The sequence below is a fragment of the Meriones unguiculatus genome, chromosome 1 (genome assembly GCF_030254825.1).
Source record: "Meriones unguiculatus strain TT.TT164.6M chromosome 1, Bangor_MerUng_6.1, whole genome shotgun sequence".
Taxonomy (NCBI): Eukaryota; Metazoa; Chordata; class Mammalia; order Rodentia; family Muridae; genus Meriones; species Meriones unguiculatus.
In genome coordinates, this window is record NC_083349.1 from 433,336 (window position 1) to 454,950 (window position 21,615).

General features: G+C 42.3%; 1 pseudogene; it reads right to left on the reverse strand.

Annotated features, from left to right (window-relative positions):
* Positions 1-8,286: 8,286 nt before the first annotated feature.
* Positions 8,287-15,713, reverse strand: LOC132652446 (large ribosomal subunit protein uL15-like; annotated as a pseudogene).
* Positions 15,714-21,615: the final 5,902 nt, after the last annotated feature.

Consider the following 21,615-nt stretch of genomic DNA (forward strand, 5'->3'; position numbering starts at 1 on the left):
TTGCTCAGGAGACAAACAGGTGGATTCAGTCCAAAGAGCAAAATTAAACTCAGTCTGGGACCAGCATAGTGGCAAATGGCTTTAATCCCAGCATTCCAGGAGGCAGAGACAGGTGGATCTCTGTGAGTTCAAGGCCAGCCTAGTCTAGAAAGCAAATCCAGGACAGCTAGGGCTATACAGACAAACTTGTGCCCCCCCCCAAAAAAAAAAAAAAAAAAAAAAAAAAACCTCAGATTAAAAAAAACTCAGTCTGGGAAAACTTCTTTGAGGCCAAAACTTTCTGGTGCTGATCGGTTCTAGCTACTTAGCTTAGAAGCAGGCCAGATGGTATTATTCAAGAACTTACTTCTCTCTGGCTAAGTTGGGTACCAGGGGAGATGGATGAGTTTTTCTTTGCTTTACTTTGTTTGGTTTTAAAGGAGAGAAATGGAAAAAGAAAGCAGAATTACAGAGAGAGGTAGAGGTGTGACTCATAGAAATCAATAGAGGAAAAAAAAAAAAAAACAAGCTTCCTGACATTTTGTAACAGAAAAAGGTAAGTGCTAACAGAGCTGGATAGAAAATAAAAGCTGTTCTTAGACGCTGTAGGTGCGTGCTGCCAAGCCAGAAGACCTGCGTTTGATCCATGGACCTATGCAGTGGGAGGAGGTTACTTCAAGTTGTCCCAGGCTCGCGCCATTGCATATCCCAACCCCAAGTATAATAATAATTTATAATAAGCTTATTAAAATGTTTGTAAAAGCATATTTTCTACAGAAACAGAATTTTTTAGAAATAACTATGAAATAAATATACATTGTAGCACAGAGGGAGGAATTTCTTACCTTTCCTCTACCAACATTTTTTCTGGGATGTTGACTCCTACAGCAAAGGCCTGCCTAGGATTGATAATTCCCCTTACTCTACCTCCCAGATACTGGGATTACATGCATTCTTGACTATGTCTGGTTGTCTAATGAACTTTGGATTTCATGTATGCCAGATAAACTCTGTCAACTGAGGCATATTCCCCAGCACACAAACTCTTTTATTTTTCACTTTTATTATTTATGTGAGATAGGGTGTCTCTACATAGCCCTGGCTGTCCTGGAACTCACTATGTAGACCAGGCTGTTCTGGACTCACAAAGATCCACCTGCCTCTGCTTCCCAAATGCTAGGATCAAAGATGTGTAGCATTATGCCAGACTTCTCAAATGATTAATTTTTTTTAAGATTTATATATTTTTAGCCAGGCTTGGTGTTGTACACTTGTAATCCCAGCACTCAGGGAAGCAGAGGCAGGAGGATCACTCTGAGTTCGAGGCCAGCCTCATCTACAAAGCAAGTCCAGGACAGCCAAGGCCACTTACAGAAACACTGTCCAGAAAAAACAAATTATGTATTTATTTATTTTATGTGCATCAGTGTTTTACCTGAATGTGTGTCTTTATGAAGGTGTCAGATCCCCTGAAGCTGGAGTTACAGTTGTGAGTGGCCATGTGGATGTTGGAAATTGAACCTGGGTTCTTTGCAAGAGCGGCCAGTGCTCCTACCTGCCTGAGCCTGCTGAGCCAGCCACCCAGACCATTAAATTTTTTTTTTTTAAATCTGTGTAACAGCCCTGGCTGTCCTAGACTCACTTAGTAGACCAGGCTGGCCTCAAACTCACAAAGATTCACCTGCCTCTGCCTCCTGAGTGCTGGGATTCAAAGCACGTACCGCCAGGCTCGGCTCAGACCACTAATCCATAATGCTGAGATACTTTGAACAAGCACACTTCCTCCCCCAAACACAAATATTCCATCAAGGCAGTTTTACATACTTTTCTGTCTAGGACATGTTCTTGTCAAATGGTTTATGATTTTTGCTTTTAATTTGGTTTGGTTTGGTTGGTTGGTTGTTTTTTGGAACCAATGTGTCATGTAACTCAGGCTGCTTTTGAAGTATATATAAACAAGAATGACCAAGAATGACTCCTGATTTGCATGTCTCTATCTCTCAAGTGCTAGGATTACTGATGTGTGCCACAATTCATGGCTTAGTTTGTTTTTTGATAGGACCTTACTGTGAAGCTGTTATGTCCAAGTCTCTCAGACCCCAAAGACCACCAAGAAGCCCGTTCTGATGCAAACACAGCAGGGTCTTTATTACAAGCTTGAGCTCCAACCCACACAATCACCAACACAGTGGTACTCAAGTGTAGAGCCCCAAGCTCAGGGAAAGAGGGGTTTTTATTTAGGGTTACAGCACAGTTCCAGAAATTCCACCTTAGCAGTTACACAATTGGGTGACATTCAGCAAGGGCAAACTTGTTACAAAGTGATTGGCTAACTGTAACTTTGAGTGAGCTATCTATAAACCTCAGGAATGTTAGGTATTTCTGTGCCACAAACTTTCTACTACAAAGTCTGGGGGGCTGCCCAGCACAGATGCCCCACCCTGAGATAAGATACCTTCCCATTCTCGTGATTACCTCCAGGCTGTTCCTTGGGTAGAGGTTTTATGGCCTTGTTCCTGGAATTGGTAACCTTTGGCCTGGTGACTTTGGGGGAGGGGGCAGTGTCAGGCCTGGACCTCTTAAGGCCCTGGCTAATCTTCAACTCTCTATGTAGATCATTAGGCAGGCCTTGAGTTTGCTGCCATCTTCTTGCTTCTGCATCCAGAATGTAGGGGTTACTAGCAGCCAACACATGCAAAGATCTGTAGCCAATATTTGATATCTGTGGGTTCTTCCACGTTTCTCCCTCCCCTTTCTTCTCCCTTTCAATCCCTAACACTAGATAGGAGAGGAAAAAAAAATAGAGAGGAAACTGAGCAATGTCATTATTTGACCACTTCCTGTTGATTAGGGGCTTCGAGCTCCTAGTGGCAAATTTGATCTTTGCCATCAGAATATCTAATTTCTTCTTCTTCTTCTTCTTCTTCTTCTTCTTCTTCTTCTTCTTCTTCTTCTTCTTCTTCTTCTTCTTCTTGTTTCTTTTTTGTGCACAACTTACTTAACAAAAACTGAGAGACCAAAAGATAAGCAGTGATTGTTAGCTAGTAATGCCCTGAGGGGAAGGACCACCTTGCTGCGTTCTTTCCCCACCCACTAGAGATACAGTTGCTAGGAAACTGGACCCTCCCCCTAGGGAGGGACACCTGGTCATTAATAGTCTGGGAACCTTCCTATAGCCAATCGATTCAAAATGTAGCACCTTGACCAATAGATGCTTGCCAGGCAGGAATTGCCCCTGCCTTGGGCATGCTGGGATGGACCAGAATCTATAAATCACCCAACTAACCTGGGCGCAGGGCGCTCAGCTCCCACCGCTTTGGTGGTAGGGCTGTGTAGGCCCAAGCTGCAGCTTGTAATTTTCAATAAAAAGACTCTCATGTGTTTTGCAATGGAGTCGATTCCTGGAGATCTTTTGGGGGCTCGCGAACTGGGTATAACATTTGGAGGTCCCACCGAGATTGCAGGGCCCCCCAAGACCTCAGGACTGATCCGGAGGGTCTCATAACCAGCTGGAAAGTGTGGTGTCTATCTCAGTCTCCGTCATTGTCGCTTTGTGCGGTGTGCAGTGTTCTGATGGCACCTGTTTTCTGAATTCTGTTCTGCCTCGAGGCATCTGTATGAGTGACTAATGTGATTTGGACAGATGTGTCAAACAATCACAGTCACTGAAGTTGGGAGAGACGTCCCCCAACTTCATCAGTATCTGGAGGTGGTCTAGAGCCACCCACCACTCTGAGGCTTCTGTGAGAGAGGAGCAGAGTGGGAATCTGAAGGTCTGTTTTCACAGTACCTTACCCAAGAAGGGACTTGGGCCCATCCTGGAGGAATTTCTGTAAGAGTCAGTCAGTTTTAGTCCCAGGAAATTTGGCCAGCTGTCTCAATGTCTCTATGCAGTATTTGTCTGTCTACCTTCTGTTTTCTGTTCTGAAAGGCCTCATAAAACTTGTTTAAAGTGTGTGCCTATGTGTTAGATCTATAAACGCATATGTATAGGTTGCCATGTGGTATAAAGTACCTCAGTGTCTCGCCACCATCTTGACTTTACCATGTGATTTTATAATGTGACCGCCATCTTGGTATAAATAAAAAAAGAAAAAGAAAAAAAAAAGGGGGAACCTTGGTCAAATAATTCTCATTTCCTTCTAGGTTAAAAAGATGACTTATTTTAAATTGATATTGGTTTTAGAAATTAAATTGCTTGCACTGGTAAATTCTGGTTTTAAAATCTGGTTTTGATTTTAGAGATTATGTTTATGCCTTGTGACTTCTCTCCTACAAAAGGGGTACTTTATTCTGATATTGCAAAAACGGGTTTTAAAAAATGTTTAAATGTTTAAGGCTGTAAAATGTTTAAAAGTTTATCAGGCATTTGGGTATGACAATGACTGAGAAAATTGCAGTTTTTAAAATGTATCTTGTGGAGAGCTGTTTGTTTGATAAGCTGCTTAGTTTATAAAAAAACATGTTTACGCCCTGTTCTTTACCTTGAGACAAAGAAAAGAGGAAATTTCACCAAGTTCCTTAAAGCTCGTTCTAAGTTCCTTAGAGTTTGTTTGTTACCTGCTACAGGGAAGTTATTTTAAAAAATTTGGCAGTTTCAGAACTCCTCTTTATAGTAATGTAACTTGTTTTTGCTTTGCCTATAAAAAGCAAATCATAGATGCTGGGCTCCAGCAGGATCAGGTCAGAATGAAAAGGATTTTGATGAGAGTTTTTATGTTGTCTGAAAAGCAAGAAAGAGAGCAAAAAGTAAAAATGTCTGGTTAAGCCAGAAAAAAAAAAAAAAAAAAAGCTAGGAACCTAAAGGCATATAGAATGTTGCAGAAGGTTAGTGGATGTGTTATAAAAAGCCAGAGAGTTAATATGATTTAAAAAAAAACAACTGTATTTAAATATGTTATAATTCATTTAAAAGGCTGGTGATTATTCATTACAAAATGTTTTTTATGCTCTTTTAAGGGGAAAATATTCTAGCTGATAGGTTTGGTATGGCTAAAATAATTCTTACAGTTTAAAATTGTTCTGTTATGCAGTTGATTCTAAAGCTTGTTTGATCACTGGGAACTTTTGGTTGTGGGGGATTATGGATGTTCCACAGTGTTTGCTGTATCATCAGCAGCACCTAGTGGCTGTGCTTGGTGTTGTCAGTCACAGGCTGAGCTAGCGCATGGCCAGCCGCCATGATGGTTCAGCAATAGAGAGTGCGTAAAGCTGTAGTTTGGCTGCCATGTTTGTTTAGAGCTTCCAGCTGAGTTCGGTTGCACATGGCCAGCTGCCATGCTGGTCCAGAGATAAAGAGGGTGGAGCTATGAGTTTGTCACCATTTTGTTCAGGTATCTCAGTTATGTTTAGTCATATTAGTGCTAAATGCAAAGCTTTTTACTGTTCAATTTTAATGCAAGTGGTAGGAGCAGCAAGATTAGCTAGCCTCTCTATAAACTGTATCTGATTAAAAGGTTTGCTTTGATTTTAGTTCAGAAAGAGCACATTTAAAGTCATGCTAAATACTGCAGGTGAGCCTTACCTAGTCTCTTGTCTATTTGTCTTAAAATATATACTTCTAGGACATGCATCTGGGAAATATGCTAAAATTGGAGATAATAGCATTCTGTTTTATAGGACACACTTTAGAGCAGATTATAAAGATAGACAAAGAGTAACTCAGATATGCTGGCCCTCAAGCTTGTCAGAAACCTGAATATGGCATTTTTAACATGTGTAAGCTTATTGTGACAGGAAGTCCCAAAATCCTGGCTCCCCCAAGGTCTCCAAGAAGATTTGGACACAACGACAGATGACTGCAACTCTGGATTGTGGTATGCTAACCACTGGGCAATACTGCCTCAACTGGCCCACTGCTGAGGCCCAGCCAAAACTGTGGACACCTGGAGTCAATGTTTCACATTGCTAAGGGCGAGGTGAGGCCATTCTCTCATTTCTTTCTCCACAGAAACAGTCTCTCATCTTATGTGCCTGGCAGAACTGCCCCTGTTCAGGATGCCGTGAAACACAGGAGCCAGGGACACTGCCTAGGTAATGGACTAACTAGCCATCCCTGTCATTTTGATTGGCACATGGACTGGTATTTACTTAGCTTATAATTTATCCTTCTCAGGTCTCTGAACACCTTGACGGCTATGCTAAGCTTACGGTAGCTTTACAGCTAGAGAGAAGACAATTAGATCGACTGTTAGCTCATTGATCAGTTCATTAGCTAGAACCACAGAGTACTAGATCTCTTATTTAAAAAAAAGACAGGTTTGCCTTGCTCACAGGACTCATGTTAGTTGCCTGTGTCTTAAGATAAATAAATGGAGCTTATGTAGGATCTGAAAATATAGGAGTTTAGGTTGTAAAAATCTAGAGTGTTGTTATTTAGTTTAAAAAAATGTTTCAGGGTTAATAAATTCAAAAAAGATTAGAGAGTCTAAGTAGGTTTTTTTAAAGGTATATAATTATAAATTATAAAAAAATAAAAAATATTTTAAAGCAGATTAAAAATGGGAGATACTTTAGATCTCCCCCCTCTTTGCTACTGTTGTGCTTTTAAGATTTCAGAAGTTCAGAGTTTTGGCATCGATCAATAGAGTTCTGATAAGTTGATGGAGCAATAACTGCTTATTATTCAGTCACCAGGTTAAGATTTTAATTTCCTTTGTTGGCTTCTAGAGATAGACTAAAGGTGCTTCTCGTTATGTTAAAAACATCTGTTTAATGTGTATATCTGACCCAAAAGTCATAGCTTTTACTATTCTTGATATCTGCCATTTCTGGGGTAGATTTTGACACAGGAATATCTTAAACCTATTCCTTCTAGTTGCTTTGTTAAAAAAGGATCCAAGCATCCAGGGTTTAGCACTAAAGCCAGCAATGTATTTCTGCCTGACTTTCCAGTGTAAACATAAAAATGGGAGCTAAAAGTATATGCTGAGTGTATAAAAAATGGCCAAGCTCCATTTGTGGCTAATTACCAACAGCTATGCCCACAGAAAAAAATGACAGAAAAAAATGTTACTGTGGACACACTTAAGTTGTTTATAAAGGTTATAAAAAACAGCTGATACTCATTCAGTGGGATGCAGTTTTACCTGTTACTCTCAAAATGTTTGATTTGCTGATATGTTACTTTTCTGAGTATTTAAAATTATGTATATTTCCTTTTGTGTACTAAAATTTCACATGAGTTTCAGGGATGTGACCTCGATCTGGCATAGCTCAAAAGGATCGCAGATGAGATTTTCCCTGATCTTTCCCATTTAATAGACAAATTTTAACTTCTGTCTCCAGTCTAAATTTGTCTCAGCAGATCTTCACCTGTTTAACTCTGTTCCGGGATCAGCTGTGGACTGCAAGCTTAGATCTGGACTTCCTGGAAACTGACATGATTGCTCCCTGCCTCTTCGGGTGGATCAACGAACCAGATGCTTGGGACTTCCCCATTGCCCAGCCTTTGACTGGCATTTCAGCCTTCCTAGCCCCTGATGCTACGGTCCAACAGTCAGCTCGAAGAAGCTCCAGAAGATGGATCTACGCCCAAATCCCCCCTAGCAGGCTGAAATGCTAAGTCAAAAGGGGCTCCCTGGCATTAGCTATTATCTTGGGCATCTGCTTAGCTGAAAAGGACACTAATATTGAAACAACTGGGCTAAAAGCCTAGAGAGACCCTATAATAGTTCTCCTTGGCTTACTACCCCTATATCTACCCTGAAGGGACCCCAGATCCCATTATAAAAAAATTAAATCTATAAGATACAAGGGGTCATATCTGGAAGACCCAAGATTGGATCTTCAAATGATCATGGGAAAGGGGGAAATGAGAGACCAAAAGATAAGCAGAGATTGTTAGCTAGTAATGCCCTGAGGGGAAGGACCACCTCGCTGCGTTCTTTCCCCACCCACTAGAGATACAGTTGCTAGGAAACTGGACCCTCCCCCTAGGGAGGGACACCTGGTCATTAATAGTCTGGGAACCTTCCTATAGCCAATCGATTCAAAATGTAGCACCTTGACCAATAGATGCTTGCCAGGCAGGAATTGCCCCTGCCTTGGGCATGCTGGGATGGACCAGAATCTATAAATCACTCCACTAACCTGGGCGCCGAAGCGGTGGGTGCTGTGTAGGCCCAAGCTGCAGCTTGTAATTTTCAATAAAAAGACCCTCATGTGTTTTGCAATGGAGTCGATTCCTGGAGATCTTTTGGGGGCTCGCGAACTGGGTATAACACAAACAAATGAAAGACCCCTGAAGGTTGTCTTCCGTCAGGGAGACCCTGTACCCAAAGATCAACGAGTCCAGTTGTTCGGATGCAACCAGCAAGAGGCTTTATTGAGTACACGGGTACCCGGGGCGACCAAGCCTATCGGAGGACTTGCGCGCCTCTCGGTTGGGGTGACGGGTTTTTATAGGGCTCGGGAGCAGGAAGCGCGGTTACAGAAGCGAGAAGCATAGTTACAGGGGTCTGATTGGGTGGTTTGAACAAAGCCGTAGTTAAGTCACGTACCCAGAACCGGGAAGGCGGGAAGGCAGATTGTGAGTCACGTACCCACCCGGAACCGGGAAGGCGGGAAAGAATGCAGCGAGGTAGCTCTCCCCTCAGGGAACTTACTGCTATACCACGCCTACTCTACATAGTATTAACAATCGCTGCTTATCTTTTGGTCTCTCAACAACAACCAAACCACCAATAACCAAATAACCAATAACCAAATAATCAACAACCAAACAACAACCCACCCTCCCTCTTGGAGCCCTAGAAATGAATACTTGAATACATAGTAGCTCCAACTCAACCACAAAGATGAATAACTGCTGTGAGCTTGGAAGGAAAAAAAAAAAAGTTACAAGATTTGTCCCAGTACCTTGGGGGCATTTTTCAAGGGAGAAACCTGATGATCACTACTAGACCAGAGGGGACAGAGAATAAATGGAAAGGGCCTCCTACTAGACAATAGGGACTCTTAGGATAGTGGGATATGCAATGGAGATAAATAACCACAGAGCCTTCCCTGTCCCTCTCCTTACTCCTCTGCACTTGGTCCCGCCTCCACCTTCCAAGGCTGGTATTCCAGGATTTTGTCCCCCACTCCCCTCCATTTGCTGAATTTCAACCATTGCTGTTTAAAACCTTACTTTGGCCTTAAAGTGTGTAACACAGTAAACTTCTGGGAAACTAAGACATAGTAAAACTAGAAAAGTGCAGGGTAGGGAGCCAAGCCTGTGTACTAACAAAAGCAGAGGCTGTGACAGGCATGACAAAGAGACACATAATTGCAGCACTGGAGAGGCTGAGGCAAACAAAGGTATTGCTGTGAGTTCCACACTAGTGAGAGCTACACAGGGAGCCACTATTAGATAGATACATAGATAGATAGATAAGGAAACTGACAGGATGAAACTTTTGCTCTGTGGTTCAATGCTAAGTCCATATTTAGACAAGAGCTCAGACCCTGCCTTTAAGAAAACTAAATCTGGGGGCTGGAGAGATGTCTCAGAGGTTAAGAGCACTAGCTGTTCTTCCAAAGGTCCTGAGTTCAATTCTCAGCAACCACATGGTGGCTTACAACCATCTATAGTGAGATCTGGTGCCCTTTTCTGGTGTGCATGCCCACTTGCAGGCAGAACACTGTATAAATAATGATTAAATAAATAAATCTTTAAAAAAAAAAGAAAGAAAACAAAATCTGAGCTGAAGAGATGGCTCAGAGGTTTCAAAGGTCCTGAGTTCAATTCCCAGCAACCACATGGTGGCTCGCAACCATCTATAATGAGATCTGGTGCCCTCTTCTGACCTCTTGGCTCACATGCAATACTGTATAAATAATAAATAAATCTTAAAAAAGAAAGAAAGAAATACAAGTCTATCCAGCACTCGGGAGGCAAAGGTAGGCAGATATCTGTGAGTTTGAGACCAGCCTGGTTTACAAAGAGAGTTCTAGGACAGAGAAACCCTGTCTCAAAAAAATGAAGGAAAAAAAATGGCACTAGGGAGAACTGGCTCAGCAGGTAAGAGCATGTGCTGGTTTTCTGGGGAATGTCAGTTCAATTCCCAGGACCCAGCTACAGGGTATCCAGAGAATCCAATGTCTCTTGCATCTGTGGGACTCCATGCTCACACGCACAGTACAAACACACAACACATACACATGATTAAAAATAATGAAAAGACAGATTTTAAATGGCTGGCTAGAAGGCTTGTGCACCATGCATAAGGCTTTGGTTTGATTCTCTAATAGAAAGAAAAAAAATCAACACTATCCTAGATGGTGTTACACACCTGTAGTGCCAGCTGAAGCAGAAAGCTGGTTGAGTTCAAAATGTGAGGGAGAGAGATTAAGAACAGCAACGGGGCCAAGCAGAGGCGGCACTTTAGATTCAGCATTCAGAAGGCAGGAGCAGCAGGATCTCTGTGAGAAACCCTAATAAAATAATAAGATTAATAAATAAACCTAAAATTAAAAAAAATGGGAACTAGAAACAGGGACAGGACCTGTGACCTGACTGAAAATCACTTCTCCAGAGACTTCAGATTTGTTAGGAACAGATAGATTTCTTTGACTACATCCAGTCTTCACCCAGAACCCCATCTGAGAGACCAAAAAATAAATTAGCAGCTATTATTAAGACCTGAAGTTGGTGGGTGGAGAAATCCAGTAATGCCCTGAGGGGAAGGACCGCCTTACTGCATTCTTTGCCCACCCACTAGAGATAACAGTTGCTAGAAAACTGGCCCATCCCCCTAGGGAGGGACACCAGGTCATTATGGTCTGGGGACGTTCCTATAGCCAATCAATTAAAAATGTAGCATTTTGACCAATAGATGCTTGCCTGGCAGGAATTGCCCCTGCCTTGGGCCTGCTGGGATGGACCAGAATCTATATATCACTCAACTAACCTGGGCGCAATGGGCTCAGCTCCCATCGCTTAGGCGGTGGGTGTTGTGGGCCCAAGCTGAAGCTTGTAATTTACAATAAAAAGACCCTCCTGTGTTTTGCAATGGAGTCGATTCCTGTAGATCTTTTGGGGGCTTGTGAACTGGGTGTAACACATCCACTTTCTTTTTCTGAGGCTTAAGGAGTCTGAGGTAGAGTCAAGACTCTCAGAAGCAAGCTAAACCAGTTCCTGCAGGCCTGGACCTGCCCTGCTAGAGAAGAGCCATATTACAGGCTCCTTTCAGCCTCAGCCACAGCCAGCTACAAAAGCACAGAAGACCTAGGCAGGGAAGAAATGAGAAACTGGCACATTAGCACACATCTCTCCAGACAGATGGGGCCCAGTTAGATCGTTAGTGCTGTGGTCCCATGGGCAAAGCCTAGCTGTGTTCTCTGCAGTGGTAGCTGCTGCCTCCAGCTCCACAGATCTGCTCCATAGTGCCTCCTTCCTATTGCTTCTCAGAATGGCTGAGATAACACATTCTCAAGGAACCCAGCTTTCAGTTTTTCCTGGTTGCTCTGGTTCCCTGAGTCCTATAGAAAGGCCATATTTTCCTTTGGTGGCTGACCTCTTGCCTAACTTCAGTTATGCGGGGTATAGCCAGAAGGAATTAGGAGGCTCTAGGTCAGAGTTTGGATAAGGGCGGAAGCTTTGAGGGCTTGAAGCTGTGTGTTGAAAGTAATCTCTAATCAGTCCCTTTATTCCTTTCTGCGCATGCTTATTCTGGATGATTAAAATAAAGGAGTGTTACCATCTCCTCATGATTGTGAAATCCCACCAAGTGACTCAGGTTATTCAAAGCCTGAAGAATTCGTTATGAAAGCAACTCCATTCCCTGATCAAAGAAGGTAATTTCTGTCCAGAGAGATTTAATGAAGTGCTTCCTTAATAAATAAGTCAGACAGCTGCCTAGAGCCAGACATGGTAGACTTGGGAAACTGAGGCAGTAGATTTGTACCTTCAAGGGCAGTTTGTAGTACAACTGTACAAGAATTTTAATCCAGCAACATGGCTACTCTGGCAAGGGGCCACATCTGAAGACCTAGATTTGTATGATCCAGCTGGAGTACAGACATACCCTTAGCACACACCTTTAGTCCCTCTGGCTAAAATATGGGCAAGACACATCTTTAGTCTCTCTGGCTGGAATTTAGTACATATCTTTAATCCCAAACAATGACGGTCTAATTGAGGGGCAGACAAAGTGACAAATCAGAAAAAGATTTGACAGAATGAGTCAGAGATGGGATACTCTCAGGAGAACAGACAGGAAAGAGAAGCTACTTAAGAGCAGCAGGGGGTGGGGGGGGCGTAGAGGAAAGTTCATGGAGAAAATACAGTTTTGGAGCACAGTGCAGTTTGGTTGAGCTCATGCAGTTCAGTTTGTGGAGTTCAGAGACAGTTTTTCCAAACAACTGAATGAGAAGTGGAGAGAAGCCAGTTTGAATCAGTCAGCTTGGAGCGGAGTTTTGAGCCAGAACAGCTGAGTTGAACTAGCCAGCCAGAGTTCAGAAAGACCTAGAAAGGGTGAGCTTATTCAGCAATAAGTTTCAGAGGCAGAAAACATTTTAGGCCTAGGTTATCAGAAGGAGCCTGGAAGCTGAAGCTTTCAAGATCCAAACTTGCAGAAGATTAGATTGTACGGAGGCTAAAGGCTTCAGGTCTAGATACTAATGCTCAGCCCATCGGGCAGCAGATCTTCATGAACTCAAGGCCAGTCTGGTCTACAAAGTGAGTCCAGGACATCCAGGGCTACACAGAGAAACTCTGTCTCAAGAAGAAGAAGAAGAGGAGGAGGAGGAGAAGGAGGAGGAGGAGACAGAAATACTCTGGGCTCAGCCCAAACCATGTATTTGTAAAGCTTGGGTACAGCTTTCATCTCATCCCATCATCTAAGGAAATAAGATCAACTTTTACATGCAACTTTATTTCAAAACCAGGCATAGTGGCACAATGGCACGAATCTTTAATCCCAGCACTTGGGGAAAAAGAGGAGGATCTCTGTGAGTCAGCAGCCAGGCTGCTCTACATAGTGAGTTCAGGCCAGATAGGACTACACAGTAAGACCATGTCTCAAAAAAAAAAAAAAAAAAAAAAAAGAACTCAGCAGTTACCCAGTGCCCAGCATAACCATCTGAGTTTGTTCCTTGGGACCTACAGAATGGAAGGAGGGAAATGACTTCCACAGCTTGTCCTCTGAACTCCATGTGCGCATTGAGACACCATCCAACAAATAAGTGTAGTTAATTAAGTAAATTACAAACTTATACTTTACAAACAAACTATCAAAACAACCAAAACTCCAAATCAAGCAAACAGAATACAGGAACATCACCACAAAGCCCAACTACTAGGAGAATCAACCTCACATGCAATGCTGTCAACCTAACTCCTGCAAAATTCTCTTCAATGGAAGTGGGTAGTAGCTCATTTCTTTTTATTTATTTGTTTGTTTATTATTTATAGTGTTCTGCCTGCATATACACCTGCATGCCAGAAGAGGGCACCAGATCTCATTATAGATGGTTATGAGCCACCATGTGGTTGCTGAAAATTGAACTCAGGACCTTTGGAAGAGCACCCAGTGCTGTTAACCTCTGAGCCATCTCTCCAGCCCCTAATAGCTCATTTCTTACACAGAAAGGTCTATATGGCTTTCTTTTCTTATTGTCATTATTATTTTTTTAATGTTTATTCATTAATTTAGTATATATGAGTGCCTTACCTGCATGTACACCTGCATGCTGCCAGAAGAGGGCATCAGATCTCATTATAGACCGTTGTGAGCCACCACGTGGGTGCTGGGAATTGAACTTTGGACCTCTGGAGTAAAAGCAGACAGTGCTCTTACCATCGAGCCATGTCTCCAGCGTCTATGGATATCATTTTACAGTACTGGGCACTAAGGAAGTACTCTCGTCCATTCCTAGTACCCATCTATCATGGTGTGGGGGTTTAGATTTGTTTTTCCTGTGTGTGTGTGTGTGTGTGTGTGTGTGTGTGTGTGTAGGTGTAGGTTCATGGGTGATATAGTACGCATGTGGCGGGCACAGGATAACCTCGTGGTTCTCTCACCTTTACGTAGGTTCTGAGTGTTTTTGTTGATTTTTTGTTTTGTTTTGTTTTGTTTGTTTGTTTGGAAAATGTTAGCATTTAATTAACCTCACTGGCTGGCTTTAAGCCACCAGGACACAGGCACCTCCAACACCCTTCATCTTCTCTTCAGTTCTTCTGCTGAAGAATTTGGCCTTCAAGATGACAGGCTGCTTGGAGAGCTTGCCCTTCCCCAGAGTTTTGTGGTAGCCTTATCACACAACATCAATGATGGGAGCAGCCCCAGTCTTGTTGTTTTTTTCTTTTTTTTTCAGCATTGACCCGTGTCTACTCACTGACCAGTGTCCACAATTTATTCAGGTTGATGGTTGGGCAGAAGCTGTGATTCCTTTTTAAGTGGTAATGCCTCATACCAACTTTCCCAAAGTAACCTGGATGATATTTGTCGAAGCTCATCCTGTGGTGATGCATGCCTCCTGCATTCCCGGGGCCTCCTGGGTGTTTGTGGTGCTTACTGATACCACCCTGACCATGGCTTAGGTGCCCCAGAGTTTCCACGTCTTCCTCAGTCTGGATGGCATGGCAGCATCAGAAAGAAAAGAGAGGTTCTGGGAGTTTTTATGCTGGCCCCTGTTGTGTGTTTGTTTGTTTTAAGACAGCACAGACTGGTTTTAAACTCTTGGTGCTTCTTCCTTTTCAGGCTCCTAGGTGCTAAGACCACAAACAGATGTCATCATGCCTGGCTTCCCACATGACTTTAAACAATGCATAGTTTTGGGAAGTTGTATGAGTACACATGCCCATGCCTTTGTACACCAATCTATACAAAAAAAATTAGCTTAGGGATTACTGATCTGAGAATTTCATTACAGTACAAACCTCTCCCTCAATAACTCCCAATAACTCCTCCCCAAAATCTATAGCTCTGCTTGGCTTGTCCCTACCCCTAGTCCTAAAAATAAATTTTGTAGGATTGGGGAGGTAGTTCAGATGCACCCCAAAACAAAGAGTTTTATAATGTATATCTTGGGAGTGACTGTTTCTTCAACACTCTATTAGTTGTTGATTCAGGAAAGATGCCTCCAGAGTTTGGCTAAGTTCTGGCTCCCTGGGAATGTGATGGATTCCTTGGCTTCACAAAGCTAAACAGACAATGTAGCTCCCCAAGGAGAGGCTTGAAACACAGAAAACTATCCTTTCTACTTTCCTTCTCCTTCCTTCTCTTTCTTCTGTGATACAGAATAGGGTCTCAGGGTCTGGTTGATCTGAACCTGGCTATGGCCCTAAAGTACATGACAATCTCCAAGTACTGGGACTACAGCCATGTGTCACTGCACCCAACTGAAGATCGGCAAAAGTATTTGTGCTGCCCAGAGACCAACTATTGTCAAATCTAGTGATGATTCTTTAGATTTCTGCTGTGTGTATAGATATGTATGATTCTACAGAGAGTGCAGCGCTGGAGAATGCTATACATACTCTTTGTGAAAGATCAGAATAAAGCAGTCCTAGATAAGGAATTATACCAGGCTATAGATATTTTCACTTCAGATGGAAAGCAGGAAATGTGTTGCGTTAGGGAAGAGATTTTTTGCCTTTGTTCAACAATTGAAGAAAAGCTATGGGTTCCTTCAAAATTAATAAAGATTAGATTTGACCATGGGAGACTTTCTGAAAATCTTGACTGCAGACATGAAGGATAAAACAAAACAAAACAAACAAAAAACAACAACAAAACAGGTAACATGAACTGCTGATCCCTCTACTTGGAAACAGCTTGGAGACCGTCTGAGACATGAGAGCACGTTTCTGCAAAGCCAATACATCTTGTTGGCTACAGAGACTTTAGGACTTATCATGTCACCCTTTTATACAGCATAGATGAAAATTTATATTACAGTTTGATTCTGTAGTTCAGACTGGCTTATAAGGAAAGATGAATGCCTTTGACTTGCATAGAGCAGAGAATCATCTTTAGTCCAATTGTTCATACTGCACATTCCATACATGTGTTAATACAGAGATATAATTACCTTTAAAAGTTTATATGTTCACAGGATAAAAAGCCAGACACCACAGAAGATAACGCAAGTATCCCAGATGGTCCAACCTCACAGACTACCTCAATAGCTGTTTCTTCAAAAATCTACATCCAGCGGCTGGACAGATGGCTCAGAGGTTAAGAGCACCGTCTGTTCTTCCAAAGGTCCTGAGTTCAAGTCCCAGCAACCACATGGTGGCTCATAACCATCTATAGTGAGATCTGGTGCCTTTTCTGGTATGCAGGCACACATGCAAGTAAAATGCTGTTTAAATAATAAATAAATAAATCTTTAAAAAAAAATCTACATCCAGAACAACTTCAAAATACCCAGCTAAGATGGTCCAGACTCAGACAGTCCAGCCAGGACTTCAGTTAAGCCCTGCACTTTCTCCTCACACAGAGACCAGACAAAAACGATACAGCCAGCTTTCTTAGGACTTGGACAGTATCCTAAATGTTTCTTAGGCTTCCAAAAAGAAAACATCACCAACACAACAGAAAGCAATTTTAAGAAAACAACAGCCTGTGATGGAGCGATGGTTCAGAGTTCAAGAGCACTGACTGGGGGCTGGAGAGATGGCTCAGAGGTTAAGAGCACTGCTTGCTCTTCCAGAGGTCTTGAGTTCAAATCCCAGTAACCACATGGTGGTTTACAACCATCTATAATGAAATCTAGGCCTCTTCTGGCGTTCAGTTATACATGCAGACTGCTCTTCCAAAGGTCCAGAATTCAATTCCCAGCACCACATGGTGGCTCACAACCATCTGTAGTGAGATCTGGTGTCCTCTTCTGGTGTGAAGGTTCATATGCAGACAGAACAGTGTATACATAATAAAAAGAGAGAGAGAGAGAGAGAGAGAGAGAGAGAGAGAGAGAAAGAGAAAGAGAAACAAAGAAAGAGCCCCCATTCCCAACAATGGGCAGGTGGTTTGGCTGCTCAGTGTGGAAGGGGTGTTGGCTGTCGTTAAAGGGGTTGGCCACACGTTGATAATGTTCTCAGGAAGGAAACAGATTAAGGAAGGTTAGACTCCAGGATCTCTCTTTCTCTTTTTATTTCCTCTACCCTTCTTCCTCTCCTATGTAGTGTTAAGAGAAAAAAGGGAGAGAAAAAGAATGAAAATTAAAAACTGGGGGGGGGGGTATAGGAATGCTAGGATAAAAGGGTAGATTATTGAATCGATTTTTAAATTTAAAAGCATTCAACAAGACAACATTTTTATATTTGTATGGATCATTTTATATTGATACAAATTTAAGGTTATTTTTGTTACAACATACTGTATAGATGTTTCAATTCTTGTTCAAGGTATTGTACCTATGCAACTCATTTAAAAATTCAATGTGAAAAAAAAAAATTCAATGTGAAGTTCTAGTCTCCCCCACTCCCAGGGTTTCTATGGGAGTGTACCCCCCACTGTCCTGAACTCACTTTGTAGACCAGGCTGGGCTTGAACTCACAGAGATTTACCTGCCTCTGCTTCACAGAGTGCTGAGATCATAGGCATGCCCCACTGCACCTGGAGACTCCTTTTTGTTTTTTGTTGTTTAAATAATTTTTATTTTACATATATTAGTGTTTTATATGTAGGTCACTTGCATGACAGAAGAGAGCATCCGGTCTCATTTTAGATGGTTGTGAGTCACCATGTGGTATCTGGGAATTGAGCCCAGGTCCTCTGGAAGAGCAGCCAGTGCTCTTAACCTCTGAGCCATCTCCCCAGCTTCTAGTCTTTATTTTATTTCTTGTTTTTTTGAGACAGGATTTCTCTGTGGCCTGGCCTGGCCTGGCCTGCCTGGCCTCACACTCATAGAAATCTGTCTCCCTCTGTTTTCCTGAGTGCTAGATTACAGGCATGTGCCACCACGGCTGGCTAAATTCTAGTCCTTTTGAAAGTCACTATTGCATACTGTTTAGGATAATTACGAGTTGCAAGTTAGGGGCTAGCTGTTCTTCCAAATTCCCAGCAACCACATGGTGGTCCATAACCATCTATAATGAGATCTGGTGCCCTCTTCTGGCTTGTAGGCATACATGCAGGCAGAATATTGTATAAGTAAGTAAATATTAAAAAATAAAAAAAGAAATGCAAATTAATAGTCAATCAAACTTGATCTTGTTAGGTACTAGTTTTGTTAATTACAGAATTAAGGTTTCTTTACCCTCCTGTAAATGTGTTTTCGAAAGTTAATCAGATAGTAAATAGATAGAAACAAGTGTTTGCCTCTACTCATATATATATATACTATAGATTGAGAGATGGTCTTCAAAAACCTCAGTGATCTACAAAATACGGCATTTAAATATATTTTAATAATAAAAGGCTTTTTTTTTTTTCATGTCAGCTCCTGTCAGCACCCCTATTTGACTTCAAAGAAGATGATTTGTCATTGAAGAACCTCCATATGGAGTTTGCTTCAAATGTGGCAAGGCACTGGGCAAAGAATTGTCCTGCCTCAACTGCAGTGAGGAGGTCGACTGCCAAACTTTACAAGAACAAGGTAAAGAAGTCCTTCATGATTCCCTGCTTCACAGAAATCCCTTTGGGTGACTGTCCAGACAGTCAGCTGTCTCTGTCATTTCTATAGTTTTAGAAGCTGCTTGTTCTGCACTTCCTGTCCTTGCAGGTAGAGTGATCCTTTTCAGGCTTGAAGACTAGATAGTTATGGTCCCACAGTTAAGATGAAGTTGTTTAGAAGTTAAGAAAATCTACAAAGATAGTTGTAGGTTGATAAATACAAGTTATGATAGGAAGTGATTTAAGTGTCAAACTTTGAACTCACCAAGATTGGATAGATAGCACTATCTCCCAGGTTGCCAAATACAAGTGGATTTTGTAAATGTAATTCTCTTACCTGAGAGTGTTCATAATTGTTCTTATTGTATATAGTTTATTAATATTAGAGGAAGAGCCTTCTATTGAACTAAGAGGGAGAGATGTTGGAGGATGGTTTTTGTGCACTGTGCTTCTAAATGCTGATTTTTGTGCCCAGAGATCTGGTTCAGGCCAGATGTTGGTTGGAAGTGTCACTTCCATAAAGCATCTCCTGTCTCTGTGTTGTGTAAAAATTGTTCTTCATCACTTCTGATTGGTTAATAAAGAGCTGAACAGCCAATAGCTGGGCAGGAGGGGTTAAGGCCGGACTTCTGATCCCAGTGAGGGGGTCTCTGGTGGAGAGCAGAGTGAGAAGAATTGCTAGGAGCACATGTATAGGGAAGGAGCCGCCAGAGAAGGTAACGGGCCATGTGCCTGGTAAGTAGACTAGGCCAGAATAGCTGAGTATCTGCCTGGCTATGGCGCTTGAAGCTTATTAATAAATATAGTAGGTCTCCATGCAATTATTTGGGAGCTAGAGCGGGTGTAGAAAAACTTTAATTTTACAGTGAAGAGAGAGAAGAGGCTAGGAGGAAAGACTGGAGACTGGAGAGTGCCTCATTGAGATCATTCTGCATGGGAGGCTGTGCACTGCATAAGGATTCATCTAGCCTAGGCTGGCCTAGGTGACCTTCAACTTTTTGTTTTTGTTTTTCCAAAAGGTTTTCTCTGAGCAGCCCTGGCTGTCCTGGAACTCCTTCTGTAGACCATGCTGTCCTCAAACTCAGAGATCTTTCGGCCTCTGTCTCTGGATCAGACCTTGAACTTCTTATGCTCCTGCCTTTGTGTGCTAGGCTACAAGAAGGTGCCACCCACTGCATGGCATGCCATACTAGGGATTGAATTCAAGTCATAATCCTCCTGCCTCAGCCTCCACAGTGCTAGGATTACAAAAGTGTGCCACAGTCCTAGTTTATTTGTGGGAGGAATTGTTTCGTTTGTGTATGCTACAAAAAAGTGCTTTACACTTGGATTATATCCCTAGCCCTTGTTTTTTGTTTGTATGATTCTATGAGACAAAGTATTGTTCAGCACTTACTATGTGGACCAAGCTAGTCTCGGGCTTGTGGTGATCCTCTTACCTGTTTCCTCAGTGCTGGGATTACAAGTATATGCTACCATACCTGGCTACTTTGAAGCTATCTCCTGTTACCCATCTGTCCTTGAACTCTGTAGCACTGGGGTCATCACCACACCTGGTGGCTGGTCTGTGATAAGGCTGACCCACAAACACTGTTTTAAGCATTTCTTTATTTGCAGACATGATCTGTACAGTGCTGATGTCTGCTAATTCTAGACAACTGCCCGTAACTAGCTGTGCCTACATGCTACTTAGTTTCTGCGAGTTTCCCAGAAAACAAACTTCTGGGTTGATAGATACAAAGTAAAGTTTTCTACATTTTTTGTTGTTTCAAGGCAGGGTTTCTCTGTGTAGCCTTGGCTGTCCTGTACGCCCTTTGTAGACCCGGCTGGCCTCAAACTCACAGAGATCGGCCTGTTTTTCCCTCTCAAAGTGTTGGGATTACAGGTGTGGGCCACCACACCCAGATTGATATTTTTTGTTTTTTGAGACAGGGTTTGTTCTTGAACTCACAGAGATAGATCTGCCTCTGCCTCCCAAGTGTTGGGATTGAAGGTGTGTGCCACCACCAACTGACATTTTCTACATTTTTTGGTAGGCTAAGAGGTCTGAATAACAACTGCTAACCCTTCACCCTTGCCTAATTCTCATTAGAAAGGTCATTAAAAGTAAACAAAACATCTCTAGTTAGCAGTTAAATGGGTTTAGGAATTTTAAATTACCACGTCACTGATCTTCTGGCATCCATTATCCTTTCTCTTGGGCAGGGTCTCATACAACTCTGAACTCATGGCTTCTCCTGACCATCGTCCTCCTGCCTCAGCACTCCAAGGCCCCAGTGTGTGTGCTACTCTACTCAGGTTTGTTGTTTCTGTAGAGGACTGAAGTCAGCTGTGGTGGTTTAAATAAGAATGGCTGCCCCACCCCTTTCTCTCCACGTATTACTGGAGACCAATAAAAAAATAAGATTCAGAGGTTAAGAGCACTGGTTCTTCCAAAGGTCCTGAGTTCAATTCCTAGCAACCACATGGAAGCTCACAATCATCCATACTGGGATCTGGTGTCCTCTTCTGGTGTGCAGGTGTACGTGCAGGCAGACTGTATAATAATAAATGAATAATAATGATTTTTAAAAAAATATTTATGTATTTATTATGTATACTATGTATACAGAGTTCTGCTTACATGTACACTGCATGACACAAGAGGACGCCAGATCTCATTACAGATGGTTGTGAGCCACCATGTGGTTGCTGGGAATTGAACTCTTTTTTTTTTTTCAAAAAAAAAAGGAAAGATGATTCAGTTAGGAGCAATGGTGCATGTCTGTAATCCCAGCACTCAGGGAGGCAGAGGCAGGCAGATCTCTGTGACTTCAAGGCTAACCTGGCCTACAGAACAGGACAGCCAGGGCTATACAGAGAAACACTGTGTCAAAACAAACTGACAAAAACAAAACAAAACAAAACAAAAAAGATTCTATGATCGGGTGGTGGCGGCCCTTGCCTTTGATCCCAGCACTGAGGTGGATTTCTGAGTTTAGTGCCAGCCTTGTCCACAGAGTGAGCTCCAGGCAACACAGAGAAACCATGTCTTGCAAAACAAACAGAAAACAAAAATATATTCTACATCTTTAAAGAAAAAGGTCCAAGC